At 42.7% G+C, this 23,433-nt stretch overlaps 2 long non-coding RNA genes across 2 annotated transcripts; both read right to left on the bottom strand.

Annotated features, from left to right (window-relative positions):
• Positions 1-15,204: 15,204 nt before the first annotated feature.
• Positions 15,205-15,633, bottom strand: LOC118558961. The gene is made up of 3 exons (XR_004928567.1): positions 15,560-15,633; positions 15,366-15,483; positions 15,205-15,233 (listed from the first exon to the last, which is right to left on the bottom strand). It is a non-coding gene; the product is annotated as an uncharacterized LOC118558961 (long non-coding RNA).
• A 3,738-nt stretch (positions 15,634-19,371) lies between these two features.
• On the bottom strand, positions 19,372-21,499 carry LOC118558962. The gene is made up of 2 exons (XR_004928568.1): positions 20,861-21,499; positions 19,372-20,089 (listed from the first exon to the last, which is right to left on the bottom strand). It is a non-coding gene; the product is annotated as an uncharacterized LOC118558962 (long non-coding RNA).
• Between the last annotated feature and the right edge of the window lie 1,934 nt (positions 21,500-23,433).

The following is a 23,433-nucleotide window of genomic DNA, read 5'->3' as shown; positions in this document are numbered from 1 at the left end:
TGATTCCATGCGTTTTTATTAAGAAACAACAATTTCTCCACAGTTTTTGATTTCAAATGATTTCTCTTTTTTGATACTACTTCTCCAGCCTTTGAAAAGACACGCTCACATGGCACAGATGATGCCGGGGTGCATAAATAAATAAGTGCAAGTATGTACAGATTGGGGTACTGTGACCAATGATTAGCCCAGTACTATACGGTCCCACGTGTTCCCCTCAGCAGCAACACTGAAGCACACAGAAGTTCCCGCTGCGTCTTTACGCACGATCCAGCTGCTAATGTCTCCTCTCTTTTTAGCTCAATGCAATTCTAGACAGTAACAGTTTATAACCTATATCATCTTTCACAGCAACGGGTTTCTCCTCTCAGTCGACCGGACAAATCTCTATTGCTCTCCTCAGTGCGCTCTGGGCGGTGAGGTGGGAGGATTTTACCCGATGGTGCGCTGTGTGCGAGGGATAAGCAGGGGGGAAATGCATAAATAAAAACTGTAAAGGGCTCCTATACAGTGATCATAGGAGCTGATTGTCTGAGATCAACCTCCTGATGTTACAAGTTCTTTAAAATGACTCTTAAAAGTGCACACCCAAATTACAAGTAATGTAATTTTGCGCACCTGAATTAAAGCGCAAGGCAGCAGCGCACCAAAGCGCCACGGTTCTGTTTTGTTTAAAACAAAAGATCATGAAACACAGCCATAACTCTCCTAGTGACTTTAATTGGCACACTTTGCTACGGGTGTGAGGACATTAAACGTAGTGATTCACGTTTTGAATGGTGAACAGTGATAAAAGCCCCTGGGTTCGAGGGAAAGGAGGGGGGAGAGGAGCAAGCGCTGAGGCACAGAAATGTAGTTAAAAAATGCAGAATTAATAAAAACAACTTATAAACATAAGTAGCGTTTTAAACTGCATCTGGTGAGCAGAACTGTTTTATGATCCAGAGTGCAGCCATCACTGGTTCTGAATGAAGGCTTTATCTTGCAGCAGCTCTCTGCCCCCACCCCCTCCCCTCCTGCGTACGTAGTACAGGACCTTACCGGCTCACTTTCACCGCTGGTTAAGACTAAAATTATTCGAACTCTGATCGCTCTTCCTGCTGCTCTGTTAACATGAACTGCAGCAGGAATTACTGATGGCCACAAGCTGTGAAAGAAGCTGAAACATCTCAACAGAAGGCAGAGTTTTTATCGTCCGCTGCCCAGATGGGCGTTGGGATTTTTATGTATGAAAAATGCCATGTTTGCGTGTGACCGTGTGAAGTCAGTAAAAGGCGTGTGTCACACGGTCAATGCGTGATAGTTGAGAGCACTGATCTCCTATCTATCTCTCTCCTAAAAATACACCAAACTAACTGTCTCAAACTAAATAACCACTATCCAAACTCTGCTATCCAAAGTATCAAAACCCTATCCACTCTCTCAACTGACCGCAACTCGCCTACAACAACCCACATTTTGAATGGAGCCTGTGGGGTTTCTAAAGCTGTCAAACCCTAACCTGACTCAAGCCAGACGCATGTCGCTCCGCCTAGCTCCACTCACATACATCTGGGACATCGCCCATAGAAAGTGATTTCTCCAACCAATTTTATGGTCTTGCCAATCAGGACGCAGGGCTGGAATTTCATAGATGTGACGTAGTGGAGACGCGACCATGACGTGAGACTGTTTTGATAGCAATGGCGGCTTGTCGAGGAAGCAAGCGTTAACATTGATGCTGCTATTTCTTCTGTGTTGTCCAATCTACCTAATATTGTTTCATTAAAAGAACATCAGAGAACGACTCTGAAGGCTTTTGTTGGTGGAAACCATGTTTTCGACCTTCTCCCGACCGGATTTGGCTAGTTTTGTTTTCCGGGGCGCGGCGGACGCGCCCTGAAGCGGTTAGCGCGAACCATATTAGGAGGCCTTTAGTCCTCAACGCGGTCGGCCCAGGATCGACTCCGACCCGCGGCGCTTTGCCCCCTGTCTTCCCCCTCTTCCTGTCAGCTCACTGTCAATAAAACGCGTGCCACTAGAGCCACAAACACATAAAAAAAAAAAATTTAGTTTTTTTTCCTGCGTCGCTCTCATCAGCGTCACGGGTTAGCTTCAGTGTGAGTGGTTGAAATAGCACGTCGATAAAGATGACAGACAAGTGGCTTATCCAATCATATGCAAGAATTTTTGATAAGGCCCAGCCTTCAATAAAGGCAATTCCTATGGCGGTGTCCCAGATGTATGTGAGTGAAGCTAGGCGGAGCGACATACGTCTGGCTTGAGTCAGGTTAGTCAAACCCCGCACCAAAATCTGAACCACTTCCCGAAGCAGTCACGTGGTACAGCCGGCCAGCGAGGCTTTGGACGTCATAGTTTTCGGCTCCTCCCCTAAATGAAGCAAGCCTCGATACGCGGATTGCGGAAACGCCCCCCTCCATTACTCGACACATGCCTCGAAGCCTCGGCACATCACGTAACATCACTAATCTGAAGGAAGAAGGAAAAAGTTGGCATAAGCCAGTTTGTGACTGGATCAGGATGGCGGCTCAGGTTGTAGTGGATGAGGAAGATCTAGATAGTGATATGGATATGGATAGTTGGACGCCAGTTGCTAGTTACCGGGGAAGTGGAAAATTCAAAAGTAGTGAAGCGGGCAGAGGTTCTGGGAATTCAGGAAACAAAAGAAATCTTGAAGACGACAGCACAGATGATAGAAGCAAGGGTGTGCGTAAAAAGATCATGAAAGAGGAGATGAAGATAATATTAAAATTCAAAAAGGAAGATGAAAATATTGCTCTTAGCCCAAAAATAGTTTCTAAGGAAATAAAATAGAAAATAGGGGAAGTTGAAATGGCTAAAACGCTGAGAGATGGAAGCTTGTTAATTCTTTGTAAATGGGAAGAACAAAAAAGGAAAGCAATGTTGAGAGTATTGGAAAGAAAAGAGTGGAAAGTAAAAGAGTGTTGGGAGAAAAGAAAGGATCCCGAGGAGTAATTTATGGAATTCCAGTTAATGAAGATCTGGAGAAATTAAAGCATAACATCCATAATGTTGAAGTCAAGGATATAAAGAGATTGCAGAAAACAGTTAATAATGAGCGAGTTGACAGCTTATCTGTGCTTCTAGAATTTTCTACTCTAGAAGTTCCAGATAGAGTCAAAGTGGGTTTCTTGTGTTATTCTGTTAGGCCTTATGTTCCACCTACACTTCGGTGTTTCAAGTGTCAGAGGTATGGTCACATTGCTGCAGTGTGCAAACAGAGATGTTTAAAATGTGGAGGGGAGCACAAAAAGAATGTGGTGAAAATGTCCAAGACAAATGCTGTAATTGTGGTGGGGAACACAGGGCAACATATGGAGGGTGTGAATTTAGGAAGAAAGCGGTTGAGATTCAAAAAGTGAAAACAACAAATAAGTTATGCTGAGGCAGTAATAAAGGTTCAGGAGCAGCAAAAGAAAAATGTGGGTAACAAACAAATATTGAGACGAGAACCAGAGTTGGCAGGGTATGTAACCCTGTTGAGTTTGACAAGCTAGTTTTGTATATGGGTTTTGTTATTAACTGCACGGACCAGGTCACACATAAAACTGAAAAAATCTAAATCATTGTTAAAGGAGCTGAAAAATTCTTAGGAATGAGGAATATTTAAAAAAAAAATTGAGGCAGATGGCAAACAGGCAGGAACAGGTGATTAAGTAGCATGCTAATGCTACAATGGAATCCTAGAAGTTTAGTTGCAAATGGTCAAGAATTAAAAGGATTTATACAAAAGCTCAAAATAAAACCTGAAATTATATGTGTTCAAGAAACATGATTAAAACCTTCATTAGATTTTGTTATTAATGGATATAATAGTATTCCTAGAGAGAGGAGGGAAATAGATGTGGATGTGTAATTTTTCTAAAACAAGGGATACAATTTTGAATCTTGTTTGTATGTTGCAGTAGAAATTTGGACTAAAGAGGGGAAAATTAAAGTGATACATTTTTATAATCCTTGTAAAAATTATCATATAACTTATTGGAGGAAATATTAAAGCATTTAGATGGAAGAGTAATATGGTGTGGAGATTTCAATGCTCATAGTTTAATATGGGATTATAAAACAGATGAAAATGGATTAGTTATGGAGGAATAAATAGAAACTAAAAATCTAGTGTGTATTAATAATGGAAAAGGAAGAAGATTAAACATTAGGACTGGTACAGAATCTATTATTGATCTTACATTTCAATCTGAAAAACTCACACAGAAAGAAAAGGCAATTAGAAGAATTTTATTGATACAATATTTTAAAACTCCCCTTTGGGAAGAAACCTCTGGCAGAACCAGGCTCAGCATGGCGGTCTTCTGCCGGACCGTTTTAAGGAGTGACTGGGAATTCCATGAGAGTCCAGGAGGAATTACACTCTGATAGGGACGAGGTTGAAGGAGGACCGTAGGAAAGCCAGGCGAAGCTTGCTACGATGGTGGAGAAGGGGATGGAGGTGGGTTGAAACCGGTCAACAGAGTCCAAACCAGACACGCGCAGCCACCGCTTGCTCGCTGAGGAGAAGGCCGAGACGAGGATGTGGAGTTCTTTTAAGATGAACCCAGGATGCTGATTGGCTTCGAGGAGGAGCAGTTCAAAGCTGATTGGCTTGCGTCGGAGGCGGATGAGTCCCTGATTGATGGAGGTAGGCAATAGAGTTTCTTCAGTCTGAATTTTCGCTTAAGCTGCATTAGTTTCTGATTCACTGGCAGGATTTTGTTTTTGGAAGGTTAACAAAAATACAACTATAGGAAGTGATAATTTTCCTATAATGGTTGAAGTCGGCATTAATATACAGGAGGACAATTTTGAAAGATTATGTAACTGGTCATTTAGTAGAGCAGATTGGGAGAAATATAAGGAAATAAGTGAAGATAAAATTAAGGAAATTGACATAAATCTTGATATTGATTCATTAAACAAAATCTTTTGTAGTTCAATCATAGAAGCTGTTCAACAGTCAGTTCCAAAGAAAGGAGGGATACATAAAAAGATGATAATTCCATGGTGGACAACAGAATATGACCAGGCTATTAAATCCAGAAATAAAGCTTTAAAATTCTAAGAAGAAATCAGAATTTTCAACATTTAATTGAATACAAGAAGATGCAAGATATAGTTAAAAGAGTTATAAGAAATACAAAAAGAGAATATTGGAGAAATTATTGTAATTCATTAGGGAGACAAACAGATATAGGGAACGTATGTCATGGTGCAGCCTTACCTGCTGCACCATGGACATATCATGGCACTCTCCACCTTCCATACGGCTCCTGATTCCATGCTCAGTAATCATCTACACCTGTCAGTCACTAATCAGCCAGTACTCAGCACACCTGTCAGCCTCCCTATTTAAGCTCCCTGCATTCAGTCCTCCCCTGTCGGTTTGTTCTGTTGGTTTCTGTTTACTCTTGTGGATTTTGCTCTTTGCTGCTCACCTCATCTTGTTCTCATCCAGCCTGAGTTCTCCACCTGTCTGCTGTGACTCTGGTCCTGCTCTCACTCCAGTCGTGCAAGTATTCATCCGGTCGTGCTGTTGATCAAGTTCCGGTTCTCAAGTCTCCATGCTGCTGTGCTGCTGGTCCAGCTGTCTTCATGCTCCGGCTCCGTCCTGCTCGCCAGCTCCAGCCATTTACAGCTCCAGCCTGGTCTGAACTCTGGTCATCTTCCTCCACAATTCATCATCTTCAATAAACTCTCTTTTTAACTGTACTGTGTGTGGTTACGTTCGGGTTCATCTAAAAACATGACAACGTATGGAAAATGATTAAACAAATGAATGGTATAAGAAGGGAGTATAGTTATCCAGTTTTAGTTAGTGATAGTTACTAATGAAGAAAAAGCAACAATGTTGGCTCAAATATTTGTACAAATACACATTTCCAATAATATTAGTGAAGAGTGGAAAAAGGGTAGAGCTATAACTTTATAGCTGGGATGATGGTGTTGAACGCTGAACTGAAGTCCAGGAACAGCATCCGCACGTGTGTGTTCTTCTCCTCCAGGTGTGCCAGGCTCAGGTGAAGAGCAGAGGAGATGGCGTCCTCAGTGGAGCGGTTCCGTCGGTAGGCAAACTGGAACGGGTCAAGTGTTAGGGGAGACTGGAGACAATGTGTTCCTTTACCAGCCTTTCAAAGCACTTCATCACGATGGGAGTCAGTGCAACAGGCCGGTAGTCGTTGAAACAGGTGACTTGAGGTTTCTTTGGCACCGGAATGATGGAGGCAGACTTGAAGCATGCTGGCACTATGGCTTGGTCCAGCGAGGTGTTAAAAATGTCTGTGAGGACACCAGCCAGCTGACCTGCACACTCCTTGAGCACCCGCCCAGGTATGTAGTCGGGGCCTGGGGCCTTCTGCGGGTTGACTCTCCTCAGAGTCTTCCACACGTCGGCGGTGTCAAGGCAGAGGACCTCCTCTTCCTGATGGGGAACAGCTTTCACTGCTGGAGTGCTGTTTAGTGCCTCAAACCTCCCAAAGAAGTTATTTAGTCCATTGAGGAAGTCAGCATCAACTTCACCCACCGGGGGGGGGGTGTTGTATTCAGTGATCGCCCGGATGCCTTTCCACATGCTCCTGGTGTTGCTGGCGTCATGGAAAAGCTCCTGGATTTTCTGACTGTGGTTCCGCTTTGCTAGCCTGATGGCACGGTTCAGGTTGGCTCTCGCTGTCCTCAATGCCTCCTTGTCTCCAGACTTGAAGGCTGAGTTCCGTGCTTTTAGCGCTTGACGGACCTCCACAGTGATCCAGGGTCGTTGGTTGGCTCGGGTGATGATGGTCTTGGTGGTGCTGACGTCCTCAATGCATTTGTTGATGTAGGCTGACACAGTCATGGCGTACTCATCAATGTTGATCTTGTCCTCATAAGTTGCAGCAGCTTTGAACATGTTCCAGTCAGAGCACTCAAAACAATCCTGGAGCACCTCCATGGCTCCCTCAGTCCACACCCTCACCTGCCTCGCTGTTGGTTTTGCTCTGATCAGCAGGGGCCTGTATGCAGGAATTAGCATCACAGAAAGGTGGTTTGAAGAGCCCAGGTGGTGGCGGGGGGCTGCTCTGAATGCTCCTTTTATATTTGTGTGGACTAAGTCTAGAGTGTTCTCTCCCCGAGTTGCAAAATCCACGTGTTGGTAAAAATGAGGGAGAACAGTTTTCATATTTGCCTGGTTAAAATCCCCAGCAATGATGAAAACACACTCTGTGTGTACAGATTGCAGCTCAGAGATAGTCCGATAGAGAACATTCATAGCATCTTTAGTATTAGTGCTGGGAGGAACATAAACCGCTGCGATGATAACAACAGTGAACTCTCTAGGCAGATAAAAAGGTCTGCAGCTAATAATCATAAGCTCAATGTCCGGAGAGCAGAGACTTGTGACTAATCTAGCATTTTTACACCAGGTGTTATTGGTGTAAACGCAGAGTCCGCCTCCTCGGGTCTTACCGCAGAGTTCTGTTTGTCTGTCGGCGCGGAAAGTAGCGAGTCCCTCTAGGCTAACGGCGTTGTCTGGGATTGTTGAGGTGAGCCATGTTTCGGTCAGAATGACAGCGCAGCAGTCCCTGAACTCCCTCTTTGCAGAGAGCTCGAGTTGTAAATGGTCCATTTTGTTGTCCAGTGAGTGAACGTTGGAAAGCCAGATGGATAGTAGCGGCGGTCTGAATGGGTTAGCCTTTAGCCTCGCTGCTAAGCCTCCTCGGCACCCGCGCTTCTTCGGCCGGCTACACCGCTTCCGCGTCGCTCTCCTCCGGCGTGAGCTGCTCGTCGAGGCCGCCGCTTCACAGGCCTCCGGGGCTGGTCTCCGTAGGACGCCACAGTCACGTAAACAGTCGAGCGTGGTATTTAAAAGTCCAAAAACACAACTTGATCGTAACTCCAACAGGCGCTCGCAGTCAAGTACTGATCGGCTGGGTAGATGAGTGGTTTCCAGCGAGTTTGGCAGCATTTTTATGCATTTTTATGCAAAAAGTCCGCGAGTTGGTACAGGAGCTGTGTTCGGCTGCTGCCGCCAGGGGCGTGACAGGTTTCTCCGGCGGGCGGCCCCGGCGTGACAGGTTCTCCAGCGGGCGGCCCCGGCGTGACAGGTTCTCCGGCGGTCGTCCCGGCAGACGGCCCAGGCGAGTCAGGACCTCCGGCGGTCGTCCCGGCGGACAGCCCAGGCGAGTCAGGACCTCCGGCGGTCGCCCCGGCGGAGGGCCCAGGCGAGTCAGGACCTCCGGCGGTCGTCCTGGTGGACGGCCCCGGCGTGACAAGATCTCCGGCAGACGGCCCGGCGGACGGACCAGGCGGGACAGGATTTCAGGAGGCCGCCGGCGGAGCAGGACCCTCATAGGCCGTCGGCGGAGCAGAAACCTCGGACCCCGACTCCTGAAGAGGGAGAAAACAGAACCGGGTGCCGGACTACAGGCTAAGGAAGGCACCGGACTACAGGCTAAAGGAGGCGCCGGACTACAGGCTAAGGGAGGCGCTGGACTATAGGCTAAGGGAGGCGCCGGACTACAGACTAAGGAAGGTGCCGGACTACAGGTTAAGGGAGGCGCCGGACTACAGGTTAAGGGAGGCGCCGGACTACAGGTTAAGGGAGGCGCCGGACTACAGGCTAAGGGAGGCGCCGGACTACAGGTTAAGGGAGGCGCCGGACTACAGGTTAAGGGAGGCGCCGGACTACAGATTAAGGGAGGCGCCGGACTACAGGTTAAGGGAGGTGCCGGACTACAGGTTAAGGGAGGTGCCGGACTACAGGCTAAGGGAGGACGATGCCTGGCTCCTGGCCACAGGCGGCGGCGCCTGGTTACAGGCGACTAAAGAGGGAGCCTGGCTAAAGGCGACTGGTGCGGGAGCCTGGCTACAGGCGACTGAAGGGGGAGCCTGGCTACAGGCGACTGAAGGGGAAGCCTGGCTACAGGCGAGTGGTGCGGGAGCCTGGCTACAGGCGAGTGGTGCGGGAGCCTGGCTACAGGCGACTGAAGGGGGAGCCTGGCTACAGGCGACAGAAGGGGAAGCCTGGCTACAGGTGACAGAAGGGAGAGCCTGGCTACAGGCGACTGAAGAGGGAGCCTGGCTACAGGCGACTGAAGAGGGAGCCTGGCTACAGGCTGCTAAGGTGGGAGCCTGGCTACAGGCTGCCAAGGTGGGAGCCTGGCTACAGGCTGCCAAGGTGGGAGCCTGGCTACAGGCTGCCAAGGTGGGAGCCTGGCTACAGGTGACTGGAGGCCCCGGGCTACAGGCTTCAGGAGGCCCCGGGCTACAGGCTTCAGGAGACAAAGTCAGACCCATAGCAATCAGAAGTCTCAGGACCACCTTCTGGAGGGTCTCAGAAAGCGACATCCAATACAGTCTCTCCCAGAGTTGGCTGTCCATGAGGGCAATAAGGGGTCTAGGCTTATACACAATACCGAGAGACTCAAAGTCTCCAGGGGACCACGGTTGCTGAATCCTCTTCTGAGGCCCAGGGTGCCCAAAGAGCGAAGGATCCCCCTGAGTCCCCGCCTCACAGGTCAGCGACGGACCCCTCTGCGTTCCCACGTCACACGTTGGCGACGGACCCCTCTGGGTTCCCACGTCGGACGTCAGCGACGGACCCCTCTGGGTTCCCACGTCGGACGTCAGCAACGGACCCCTCTGTGTTCCCACGTCGGACGTCAGCGACGGACCATCCTGGGTTCCCTCGTCACAGGTCAGAAGAAGCAGGTCCTCCTGGACCCCCTTATTGGGCTTGACGGGAGCTGAGGCGTCAACCTCCTTTAATTTTTTCTCCAGCTCCTCTGAATAATGACTGAAGAGAGCCTCCCTGAGGCGTTTAATGAGGAGTGCAAATGTCCTTATCTTGTCCTCCAAATCCTTGTGATCAGCTTCTGCAGCGCCACTAGGAGGAGCTGTGGGCGGATTCGGACAGGGAAGTGGAGGACCCCGGTCTGCTGAACAGGAAACAGCGGAGGAAGATGATGGGGCAGCCGGCAAGGGCTGAAAAGCAACGACCGTTTGAGGCTGAACTGGCTCGGCTGATCGCTGCTCAGAACGGCTGGAGGAGTGGTCAACAAGTCGCCGTCTTCTCCTCCGATTCCTCCTGACGGGAAGGGACCGCCGACGCCAGCGGCGATTCATGCGCCTCATCACCAGGAGAAGGAAATGGGACCGACTCCAGAAAAAGGTCCGGACAGAGCTCCCGGATCACCTCCGCGTCAACCTCCAGAAAAAAGTCCGGATCCGGCATGAACGGCGGTGAGGGGGACCGACTGGAGAAATCCGGTGAGTGACTGCGAGAGGTGAATGGAGCGCAGGTCTGGGTAAGCATAGCTCCTCCGGAACGGAGAGAACGTGTTGGCATTGGATTCATGTGGCCGGAATATACTGTAATGATTTGCTAGGGTTGAATCCAAAGTTTAGCCGAACACGGAGCTGATGCTAAAAAAGTCTTTATGGACACAGATGATGGGTCCTCCAGGCTGACAAAAAGGCAAAAGGCTGGGACAGACTCAAAAACAGGACAGATCATGTCCAACCAGGAGGTTGCGAACAGGGACAAGAAGAGATATTCCGGCAACCAACAGAAAACAAAGGCGGGCTTAAATAGGCGACAGAACAGGAGAGCAGGGCGGGACTAATTAACAAAAACAGGTGGAGGTGATAAAAGGAGCATAAGACTGATAAACAAAAACCTAAGGTAAGAAATAAGACTAAACAGACACGGGCTGAAATAAAAACTAACAACAAAGGCCAGATGACAAAAACAGGCTAAGCATAAATCCAAAACAAGAAACAGAAATAATCCTAAACTGAAAAAATAACCTGAACCACAACAGAACATTACAGTGCCAGGTCGTCTTGTTGAGTTCTGGTTGAGTCTTCTCCAGCAAATAACATGATTCTGTTTTTGCTCGTGGATTTTGACCATTGTTTCTACAGTGATCTGAACCATCCTGTTCCTGCATGTCTGTTCCTGCCTTTGTACGGAGCCCGGGAGAGCTCACTTTAAGTGATATTTTTTTTCAGGTCGTGATAATTTGTGAGCATGTTTTCTTTTAATTGAGTCCTCGAATTAATAAAACGTGAGCACGTTTTAAATCGTCATACACGCGACAGCGGAGACGGTTCGCCCTCAGCATCCTTTTTAATGTGCTTAAACTCATAACCATCCCATGCTGGGTGGCTAGAGTTCTCAATATTTCCTTATACGCCATACCCAAACCATGGTATATCCTGACCAGATCCATCTCAAAGGCTACGAAATGGAAATGTAAGCTATTCAACCAGTTTCCACTATCTCCAGGATTGTTGACTATAGCCTTTTTGTGCACACATTTTATTCGAGCACACGTTTTAATTATTCGTGGGTGCGTTTTGGTAGATCGAGATCTCGAATATACTATAACGTGCTCATGTTTACATGTGTCAAGACAATATTGAGTGCACGTTTTACATATTGTGGCCACGTTTAAGTAGATCGTGCACACAATGTTCTATAACCATGTTCACTAAATTGTGCTCTCGTTTTAGTAAATCGTGTGCTCGTTTGAGTAAATAGTGCACTCGTTTAATAAATTGTGCCCTCGTTTTACTATGCTTAAAATGAGAGCTCAATTTAGTAAAATGAGCTCACACTATAGTAAAACGAGAGCACAATATAGTAAATTGTGCACACGATTTAGTAAAACGAGAGCACAATGTAGTAAAACGAGCGCACATTCTCTCAACATGCAAAACATTTTGCAATGACCCCTCTAGGGCCCCGTACCTTTGCCTGCCCAGCTGGACTTTTTGTTTTTCGGCTGTCTTTTTGGTGCAACGGTCTTTTTGGTTTTGTCCAGTTTTTGATTTTGGTTATTAAAGAACCTCTGCTGGTCCTGCCTCTGTTCATTACATAAAAGGTGTAAAAATATGATACTAAAAACTAACAATGCTGAATGCAATTCCTAATAGAAGTTGCTATTGGATTAATTGAGCAATTTAGTACAAATACTAGGACAGTAAAAAGTAAACCTTTTTTTAATTATTTAATATTCAATTGATTTATAACCTTCACCTAATATCAGTTTTATTCTTAAGTTTAAGTCTCTCTCTGTCTCTCTCTCTTACTCAATGACTCTGGTAGAGGTTGTGTGGTGCAGAGCACCAAGTCATGATTGACGTGATATCCACCAGTTTCCAAAGTCAGTGATGTATTTTACAATACATCATTTATGGATATCTATGACTTGATTTTTTAACTTGTGCAAAATAAGAAGAGTCCTTACTGATATTTCTTGAGCTTTATGCTGATTCTGCTACAGAAATAGTTTTATAGAAAACAGGGGATGTGTTTAATATTTATTTTACCCTCTCCATTGATTTATCCATCTTCTGTTCATAACCATTAAATTATCAGATTTACTCCCAAAATACATTGTAGGAACAACTCTTTTTGCTTATTTCAATGAAAAGAAGGTTGGAAAAATGAATGGGTCGAAACTCTTCCACAATGTGTAGAAACTTGTAAAGAAAGATGGAATAAATGAGAAAATATGAAGAGCTGAGAAAGTGTTTTCTTTTTTCCATGGCTGTATGTAGGGCAGGTAGAGCAAAGATCATGACACACAATGAAAAAGGTAGAGGATCATTTAGTTAAAAACACATGTTCAGCCATGGTGATTTCTTTTTCTCTGTATTTGTTTAAAGATGAGAACCCCTTTCTTATATTACGGTTAAAGTTCATTGGATAGAGAAAATGGTTTTATTTTTATTTTATATGAGTTTAATCTTCTAAACTTTATGTAAAGTCTTTCTGTAATTAATAAAACCCTGATGTTGTATTTGTTTAAAAATAAAACAGGTCTCTCTTAAAACGAAGATCCAGAATCTCAACAAAATAATTTGGATAATAAAAAGGCTGTTTTTTTTTATTTTGTAGATATATGGGATTTGATAGCAGGATTTGCAGATGAGTAAAAATCATTCCTGGTAAATATTTAATCACATTGCACTCTTAGTCTGTAAAAGACCTCAGATCTTTTCTTTACCAAAAACTGTGGGAAACGTCTTTAATAAGTCAAACTTTTAAGAAGAAACATATGGTATTTGATCTTTCCATGAACTCATAAAGTGCACACAAACTTACAGTCACACATGATTTTTAAAAGAAGAGTTTTATTGTAAAAGACAAACAATTGGGCATAATAAATATTTTATACTGTATAAAAACAATATGAAACTTTAACCTTCGGACATTTTCCTCTGTGCTTATTAATTCACCCAGCTTCATTGTGTTCAAAAGCAAACCTAAGTTCCAGTTGCTCCATCAGTTTCTCAATGTTAATTATTTGTTTTTCTGTATCTTTTTTTGTCTGATCCAGTTTCCACTGCTCTTTTAAGAGATTTTCTTTTACCCCTAACAGTTTCTCAGGGTCCACTTTCTTTGCTATCTCCATCTCCACTGATTGAAGCTGCTGTCTGTTTTCTGCCCTGCCGTCCTCCATGTTCTCCAGAGACTGTGTGAGTTCTTCCCTCCGTGACTCCAGTTTAGTCTTCATCTCCAGCAGTGTAGCAGTGGCATCTTCATAGGCTTGCCCCGTTAGCTGTAACTCCCGTTGAAGCTCTGAATTTGCCCTCACCAATTTTTCTTTCTCACCTGTTTTTGAGAAAAAGTTTGGGAATGAAAAATAAAACTATATAAAACACAAATATAGTCAAGGGTTGTGGGAGATAAATAATAAGGAAAAGTAACTGTTTTTTCCAAAGAACAACTGGTATAAATTTTGTTGGAACAGGGAATGATTTATTGCTCTGCAGCAGGCAAAGCCCAGTTAAGGAACCATTTAACACATGTGTGGAAAGATTAATGGTCTTGTTATATCAAACAAGCACAAAGGTCTGTATCACATCCTGAATATGAGCTGGTCGAGCTGACCACCAGAAATAACTGCTAAATCCTTCTGGAAAACATCTGGAAGATGCCAGAATAACAACTACTTGAGCCAAGGATTGCCATAAGAAACAGACTGGTCTTATTGTTATTAACTATTTGATATTAATTTATTTTTTCCCATACACTGTATATATCTGGATGTACTGTATGTACTTCATGCACTTTTTTGTTCTTTGTGCACCTTCTGTTGCTTAAAAGAACCAATGTCATAAGTAAATCTCTCCATTGTGAGATCAATAAAGTTCTATCTTTTCTTATCTTATTGGTCAAACTGTTCCACATTCCTGTTCTATAATAGAATGTCAGGAACTTTTAGGGTGTTAAAGCACAGTGCAGATGCTGCTCTGGGTAATTACGATGTTGGAATCTGGGCAGAGACTCCATCCAAATACATTTTGGGTAAGAACATTTTAGCTAAAAGTGTGTCAGCAGTGCTGTACCAAAGGTGCAGTGCTATATGGTTCACCTTGCAGCTACTTTGGCATAGAAACCTTGTGATGTCTCTTACCGGTGCTAAGGAGCTATAAAGAATCCCACAATCTTTTGCAGGAGTGGTGGCCTGGTGGTTAGAGCAGTGTGCTTGCACTCAGAGAAGGATGCAAGTACCCGTTCGATCCACAGTGCCGGCACTCTGGGTCCCTGAGCAAGACCCTTAACCCCAGATTGCTCCTCGGGCGCAATGGCAGCCCACTGCTCCCCAAGGTTGATGGGTTAAAACCAGAGAATAAATTTAGTTGTAATGTTTGTTGCAATGACAATGAAGATGATATTATAAAATTATTATTATTGCATGACATCATTTATAAGCAAAACCCACCTCACAGAAATCAACAAAAATGTCTGGAGAGAAGGGAGCACACAGTTTGTAGTTCAATCTTAGAAGGATGTAGGCCTTCGTAAAGACGTTGGAAACAAAGGATGTCCCAAGTCTGCACAGCAGTCCAAAGCTCTTTTCCTCTCCACGATGGATATTCTTACTGTTATTGTGTGAGGAATAAGAGCTAGGAGCTATAATTAGACGTATTTGGATGGAGCCGAATACTTTTTACCTGTCTCCTTATCCACTTTTTTGACAGGATTTACAAACAAACCATAGGCACTTAGCTAGAATTTTAATTATAACTTGTTTACATCATAAAAACTACAAATAACTTTTTTTTTTATTTAGCCAAAATTTGGGTATAACGCTTTGCTACTGTTGATTTTCTCTAATCAACAGATTCCAAAATGTAAGGTTTGTGCTAAAAAAACAATAACTTTAAGTGACTCAACTCAAGGACGCTCCCAATGGGGACCTGGAGAGTCACTTCATAGACGGCTGCCACTAAATCAGATGAAAGAACATATTTTCAGCAATGTCCAGATTCAACAGAGTACAATTTCATAAGGAACAACATACCCATATGGTAAAAGCTAGTTATTAACTAGTTATTTAACCTGAAAAACAGTTCTTCACCTCCACATATGTCAATGAGTAGAAGGATGAAAACTGTCGGAAGACGGAGGGATCCACTTAAGGACGCAACTTGAGATGTGAACACAAGTTCATCTGTTTGATTTTTGCACAAAATATACTGAAAAGTAAAAAAGTAAAAAAAGTTACAAATTTAAACACATATTGAAATAACTTGTTTTTTTATATTTGCTTACTGTTTCAGGTTCTTGTTTGGGTTCTTTTTTCATCTTTTCAGTAACCTTCTGCTGTTCCTCTAATGTCATTGGCCTTTCAATTCAATTCAATTCAATTTTATTTATATAGCGCCAAATCATGAAACATGTCATCTCAAGGCACTTTACAAAATCAAGTTTAATCATATTATACAGATTGGGTCAGATTATACAGATTGGTCAAAAATGTCCTATATAAGGAAACCAGTTGATTGCATCAAAGTCCCGACAAGCAGCATTCACTCCTGGGGAACCGTAGAGCCACAGGAAGAGTCATCTGCATTGTACATGGCTTTGCTGCAATCCCTCATACTGAGCAAGCATGAAGCGACAGTGGGAAGAAAAACTCCCCATTAACGGGAAGGAAAACCTCCGGCAGAACCGGGCTCAGTATGAACGGTCATCTGCCTCGACTGACTGGGGGTTACAGAAGACAGAGTAGAGACACAACAAGAGAGACAAAAAAAGCACAGAAGCACACATTGATCTAGTAATCTGTTCTACATTAGATGGTAGTAGCGGGTGAGCCGTCTTCTCTGGATGATGTCACAGTTAACAGAACGCCAGACCAGGTGTACCTACTATGAAAGGAAAAAGAGAAAGCAAAAAGTTAAAAGCTGAAATGACAACACTCATTTCAATGTAATACAATTCAAAACTGGAGAACAGTAGACTGAAGAACAGTAGAAATCAGTAGAGTGAGAAAATTAGACCCTGATGTCCTCCAGCAGCCTAGGCCTATCACAGCACAACTATAGAGGTAGCTCAGGGTAACATGAGCCACTCTAACCATAAGCTTTGTCAAAAAGGAAAGTTTTAAGATTAGTCTTAAAAGTAGACAGGGTGTCTGCCTCACGGACCAAAACTGGGAGTTGGTTCCACAGGAGAGGAGCCTGATAGCTAAAGGATCTGCCTCCCATTCTACATTTAGAGACTCTAGGAACCACCAGCAGACCTGCAGTCTGAGAGCGAAGTGCTCTGTTAGGAACATACGGGGTAATCAGAGCATCTCCAAAGAAAATCTAGAGTGTCTACAAACAACAGGTGGATGAGAAATCCTGTGTGCTTGACTAAATGTTTTCACAGACCAGAAATAAGGTTCAGATTTCTGACATTTTCAGAATGTGAATCACTCAGTGACCTCTCTGTCTGATGCTTGCATTGAATATGTTCAGCTTTTAGGTAAGGCAAAAACACGGACATGAAACTTTTGAAACCTGGGGTAGTTTGGAACTTGCTGTTGTCTCCAAAGTGTCCAGACATCAACAATTTTATGTGAATGTAGTGATCTTACTCTCTCAGTCAATGTGAACATTTTCAACCAATCAATCAATCAATCAAATTTTATTGTCAATTACAATTTGCATTGCAATCGAAAAATCAGTTCCAGTACAACTGTCCATCACATACACTTAAACAAACAAACATTTGGGGGAACGACTGACTGAGGCCTTGCGTTGCCAAGGAACGCAGCCAGTCAGCCGCTGCTAGCAAATAGCGCAGCCGTCAAGGCCGCATTCCTCCAAACAGCCCCGAACCCCTTCTACACGGAGTTCACGAGGCGCTGCCCTTGAAACTGTCGAAGGAAGAGCAACAACATGGGGAAAAGAGACAGATGTTTGCCTATTTATGCTCTCACCAATAAAGAGACAAACAACCGACACAAAAAAACCCTCATAGCACGAAAAGCACAAATAACACAAGACAACATGTATGCAGAAGGTAAACATTTGAGACCTGTCGCGTTTGCGTAATTCATCAGTTTTATGAGTATCAGTTATGCATGTGTGTTTGGGCGAAAATGTTTTATCTCCGTGAACACTCTCCAGAGGCCATTGTCCTTGATGTTATCAGCCGGCCAACAGTTCAGAGAAGCATCCTCAGGTGTCAGCGGGGGAGTATGGAAGAAAAACAGTCCCATTGGAATCCACCTTTTTTTTAACACTGAATTTTAAACACTGAATTTTTTAACACTGAATTTTAAACACTGAATTTTTTTTGACACTGAATTTTAAGCACTGATTTTTTTTAGACATTGAATTCCTTACACTGAATTTTAATCTGGTAAAAATTCACCTGCAAAAAATTCACCTGCGAAAATTCAGCTGCAAAAATTCGGCTGCAGAAATTCAACTGCAAATATGACTTTCGGTGAACTCAAGCCAAAGCAATCTACACTCGATAGAGTCGAGCAGCTTCTAGCCAATGAAATTAGCTCATTTGGTCACGTGACACTACGCCCAGGAAACTTCCGTTTCAGCGCTTCCCTAGGTAAAATAACATTAGCTTGACTGAAATTATTAACTGTCGCAACATTGTCAAAAATTGCAGAGCAATCGAAGTGACAGGTCAGTGCCACAGCCTCAAACTATTCATGACTGATATGAAGACATGAAGAAGTGGCCTCATATAACGAACGAGGAAATGTTTAACCATTTTGTGTCGTCACTTGGTCCGGACGGCTCTGCAATGCCAATGTACCGAGCCGAACCTCCGCAGTGGAAAAATTGGCACAAAGTTTATAAATAGCAGCATGGATAAACTGGTATTCATGGAGGCTGATGCCCATTCAAGCCAAAGCAAGTCCGACGTTCACGCTGCTGGATCCTGACTGCATCACCTGGAGCTACCGGAGTGCTCTGGTGCTGCGACTCCAGGGGAAGTCCTTCAGATCTGCAGGTTGGTTAATGAATGGTCCGAGTCAAATCAGCTGTTGCCTCGTTGTGAATAGATTGCTGGTCAGTTAATGTTACAAAGATAGCAGTGCTAAATGTTCGGGGTTGAACTGATGTTATAATTGGATATTAAAAAGTTCAAACGGCTGGCTTGAAGTTTGAGATTGTACCAATCTGATATGTGATTTTAAAGCTCTTGACGCAAGCTTGTCACGTTAAAATGTATGTTAGCTTTAGAATGAAGCTGTAACTTTATTTCCAGTTTATATGTTAGGGTATCAGGGTTAAAGAGCTAATGAAAACATTGGCTTTAAAGCATTTGTGAAATAAAATGTGGTGTATGTATAACGTTTTTATTTTCTAATCAACAGATTGTGCATCTTTTTCAGATAATTGAAAGTCTGACTTCTGGTTCATTGATGCTGCTTAAGGTCATTCAAATTTGGGTTATATTCTGTCGGCACACCACCTCTTCCTGTCTGTAAAGGTAAACACACCTTTCTAATTCATAACAGTCTAATCTTTAATGGCAATTTGGATGTATATTAGGAAAGTAAGTAGAAAAATATGGATAGTTTATAGTTATCACTATATATATATATATATATATATATATATATATATATATATATATATATATATATATACTATCCATATTTTCTACTTACCTTCCTGATAATTGTTAATTTCATATTTTTATATACATATGACACCAAGGACTGTACTATAAATAATTACTTTAATTTTGTTAAAAGGTGCAGTTTGCCATGGTCTGACTGGATTGTCCTGAACAGATGAGCGCCATCCCCAAAAGGCTGAATGATGGATGTTTCCTGCACCACAAAGAATTAAACAAAAAACAACAACGAATCTACAAATATGCTATAAGTGAAATGAAATAAGTGAAATGTTTAAACTTAACGTTTTACCATTTTAAAAGTGAAATTTAATTACATTTAATGTAAAGAAATGGCATAAATTAATAAATTTAATAAATGAAATATTGTATCTTCTTGCCAGTTTATGTACATAAGATACACTTTAGGTTGTTACATGTGCTTAGGACAACATCCACTTGATCAAAGTATTAATAAAAGCAAATTAAATTACCAAGTCAAATTGATAGTGAAATTTAATTGTACACATTTTAGTTGGACACAATTTTTGTATATGTAAACATCTGAATAGTCTGAAAATAAGGATATACAATACTTAAGTTATTAAAAATGAAAAAAATTATTCCAAAATGTAAAACCTGAAGGTGCTAAACAAAGAAATATTTAAAAGCACAGATCCAAAACACATTATAGTGTATTTTAATTCCACTGATTTACAGTAGAATATAACTAATCAGGATCTTTTTGACATGTAAACTTCTCCGCTCAATCAACATCCTTGTGGATGATTCCCCCTGCGTGTTCACAGGAGCTGCACAGATTCGGAAGATTTTGTCCATTTTATATTGAAGCTGATGGTTACAGTCTGGGTGATTATTGTGAAAACTTTGAGCCTCCTGATAACTCTTTACACATGTATGTGAACATCTGCAATCCTTGTGGCAGTTACATCCTCATCAGACAACCGTCCTCCTTTTATGGGTGAATGCTGGTAGAACAAGGTTAAATCTCCTCTCAAACAGCAGATCTCTGATGGTAAAGCCTCTGTCTGCCGTTACTTCATCGCCAGGACCAAGATACTCCAGGAAGCCAGCCACATACATCCTTCTACTTCTTTTCTCGTAGATGTGATCATCAGTGCCTGTAGTAACAGCATTTTTATTCATAGGTGACTGATTATGGAACGGTCCGGTCAGCCTCTGCATCACAGCGGCTGTCATCTGTCAAACACAAGACCACAATCAGTTTAGCAGACAGCATTAAACATGTCAATACTACTTAAAACTATGTAAACACCAAGCTAATAGAACACCTGGATCATTACTCATTCAAATATTCATATCACATATTCCTATCAGTTTTTATAAACACCTAGAGTTAGTATCTGGGATGCCATTTGTAAGGTTACACAGTCAAGATATAACAGCAATATTTTGGGTTCTTTACTGTCATAATAGGAAAAAAACGGGTTTTAATTTTTAAAGTCAGATTTCCACCATGTTAAACATGTGTAAATGTCACAGTACCAAATTCAATATTTAATTACACAGCTAAATGTTTAGTTTGTAAACAAAGTATTACACTGCAAACCAAGCATTTAGTTTTCAAACTAAATATTTAACTCCAAAGTAAACGTTTAGTTTATAAACTAAACGTTTACTTTGGAGCTAAATATTAAGCTTGTTATTTAAATATTTCATTTGGAACTGTGACTAATTTAAAGATTTATGAATAACAAAAATGAAAAATGAGCCCTGCCTTTTATCTCTTATGACAGGCTAAATATATTTTGCTGTAAATCTTTCATCTAACTTTATAAACGGAATTCCATACCTATTTCCAGGGTTGTAAAAATATCCAGATAATAATTTACAGAGAGAACAAAGCTAAAAGATGGCTGTCTTCACGTGAGAGTATATGTTTCATCACTATGGATACAAACTAAGGAGTTAAGAGTCAAAGTTGGCTGGTGTAAACATCCCTTAGCTTACCTGTCTGCTCTCCTCTTTATCACCTTGGAGCTTTTAATGCAACTTCGTAGCCCAGCCACTTTTCTGGCATAGTTGGTCTTCTGTCGGTCTTTTGTCTACAAAATGAAAAGAATACGGTCGCTTCGGTGGTTTCTTCAGACTTAAAGCTTTTAACCACAGGCGGAGGGATTTCTCGTTCTTCGGCTGAAGGAAGTAGGGCGCCTCACATCTGCAGCTCTCGTTCACGGTTGATGATCAAAACACTCCACGTAAACCTTTCTTTTACACCAGTCTTCTTCGAAGTCATATTTACGAGTAATTTGAGACGACGTAGCTGCATGAGTCTCTTTTCAGCAAGCTCGCCATAGACAGGAAGTGACCCGCCGGAACTCTCGCACAGAAAACCTTCAACTCACTGTCTCCGTATTTCCGTTGAAAATAAGGTGAAATGAGGACTTTTTCTTTTTTAATAGATATTATTACAAAACATCAGATAGCTACTAATAGATCTCCATTAAAGTTTTTCATCTAATCGGACTGGATGAAATAACTGAGCCAATCACAACTAGTGCAGCACCCCTGTCTGCCAAGGCTCTTGGTTTGATCCGGAAGAAGCAGTCGGCCGCCGGCCGCTTCTTCTAGTTGTGATCGGCTCAGTTGTTTCACCCAGTCCGATTACATGGAAAACTCAAATGGCTGTCTATTAGTTACCTGACGTTTTGTAATTATATCTATTTAAGTAGAAAAACTCCCTATTCAGCTCTATTCAGCTGGGAACAAAGCCATGCCCAACCGTAGTGTCACGTGACCAAATGAGCTAATTTCATTGGCTAGAAGCTGCTCGACTCTATCGAGTGTAGATTGCTTTGGCTTGAGTTCACCGAAAGTCATATTTGCAGTTGAATTTCTGCAGCCGAATTTTTGCAGCTGAATTTTCGCAGGTGAATTTTTTGCAGGTGAATTTTTACCAGATTAAAATTCAGTGTAAGGAATTCAATGTCTAAAAAAATTCAGTGCTTAAAATTCAGTGTAAAAAAAAATTCAGTGTTTAAAATTCAGTGTTAAAAAATTCAGTGTTTAAAATTCAGTGCTAAAAAAAAGGTGGATTCCAATGGGACTGTTTTTCTTCCATAGGGGAGGGGGGTAGCCGGGGGCTTTTCTGAGCACTCTCCGCCATAACAATCCAGGAATAGAGATAGGGAAGGAATCCAAATATGTTATTTGTTATGAGACAAGCTGCACTGCCTTTCCTGTCAGCTTTTAAGACTTTTGCTGGCTCCACATAGTAAATCCAATTTTCCAAATTATTGGGCTTTTTCGCGCTTCCCTTCCAGATTTTATCCCATCTCCCCTTGAGTTCAACCACCAAAGCCAGTCTGCGTTCCAGCACAGACCAGCTTTTCGGCTTCGCTCCATTCACCTGCCAGGTTTGTCCGTTCACAGCCACAGTGAGCGCGTCATGCAGACAGCAGCCTGATCAAGGCCAAATGGCTCCGACATCCCCTGTGTTTGCCGATACTTCAAAAATCCACAAAAACCAATAAGTAGAGATCCCAGTATCCTTAATCCAAATGTGAAAATTTCAAACGTCCAGAAATGACAAGGTCGAAAGACACACCGTTTTCCTCCAGGAATTTAGGGTGTATCTCACAAAATAAGTCAAATCAGGACCGGACGGGTCCCCCTTTCTGTTGCCCACCCGTCGGAGAAATTTATCAATAGTATTGAGAGACCAGCTTAGGGGCTATAAAAGACCTAATCCGATTCTGTTATCCTCACCTGATTATAACTTTCTCAGTGTGCATATGCATAAAATGAATTAAAAAAATTATTCTTTACCGTTCCGCAGTGGGGCAGATTCAGGTATAGCTTGTGACCTCATGAGGGGTTGCTGGTGCCTACCTCCAGAGTTCACTGGGCGAGAAGCGGGGTACAACCTTAACAGGTCGCCAGTCTGTCACAGGGCAACACAGAGACAAACAACCATTCACGCGCACACTTACACCTAAGAGGAACTTAGAGACCAATTAACCTAACGGCCATGTTTAGGACTGTGGGAGGAAGCCGTAGTACCCGGAGAGAACCCACCCATGAACAGGGAGAACATGCAAACTCCATGCAGAAAGACCCAGGGTTGAACTTGAACCCAGGACCTTCTTACTGCAAGGCAACAGTGCTACCCACTGCAACACTTAAACATACAGTAATGGGAAATTTACAACATAACAAAAATAGGGAGTCCAGCTTTTCTAATACTGAATCTTGACCTGCTGCCACTATTCAAATGCAATGTACTTGTCTCTGTAATGTTTTTTCTCTGTTTCTGTGATTCTATTCTTTCCTCTGTTTTTTTTCTTCATGTACAGCACTTGGAATTGTCTTGTTACTGAACAGTGCTTTGCAAAAAAACTTGCCTTGTTTTGCCTTTAATTATTCCAAACTTCACAATTAACATTTTAAAGGCAACTCTTAATCAATGGGATTAACCTTGATTTAAAGGAAATTAGGTTTTCAGCACTTTTACAGTCCTGTGGGAGTTTTTTCCACATAAATGGAGCATAAAAGCTAAATGCGGCTTCTCAATTACAAATTTG

Source organism: Fundulus heteroclitus, unplaced genomic scaffold (genome assembly GCF_011125445.2).
Source record: "Fundulus heteroclitus isolate FHET01 unplaced genomic scaffold, MU-UCD_Fhet_4.1 scaffold_186, whole genome shotgun sequence".
Lineage (NCBI taxonomy): Eukaryota > Metazoa > Chordata > Actinopteri > Cyprinodontiformes > Fundulidae > Fundulus > Fundulus heteroclitus.
The sequence above is the reverse complement of the archived record's forward strand: the minus strand, read 5'-3'. Positions and strand labels throughout refer to the sequence as shown.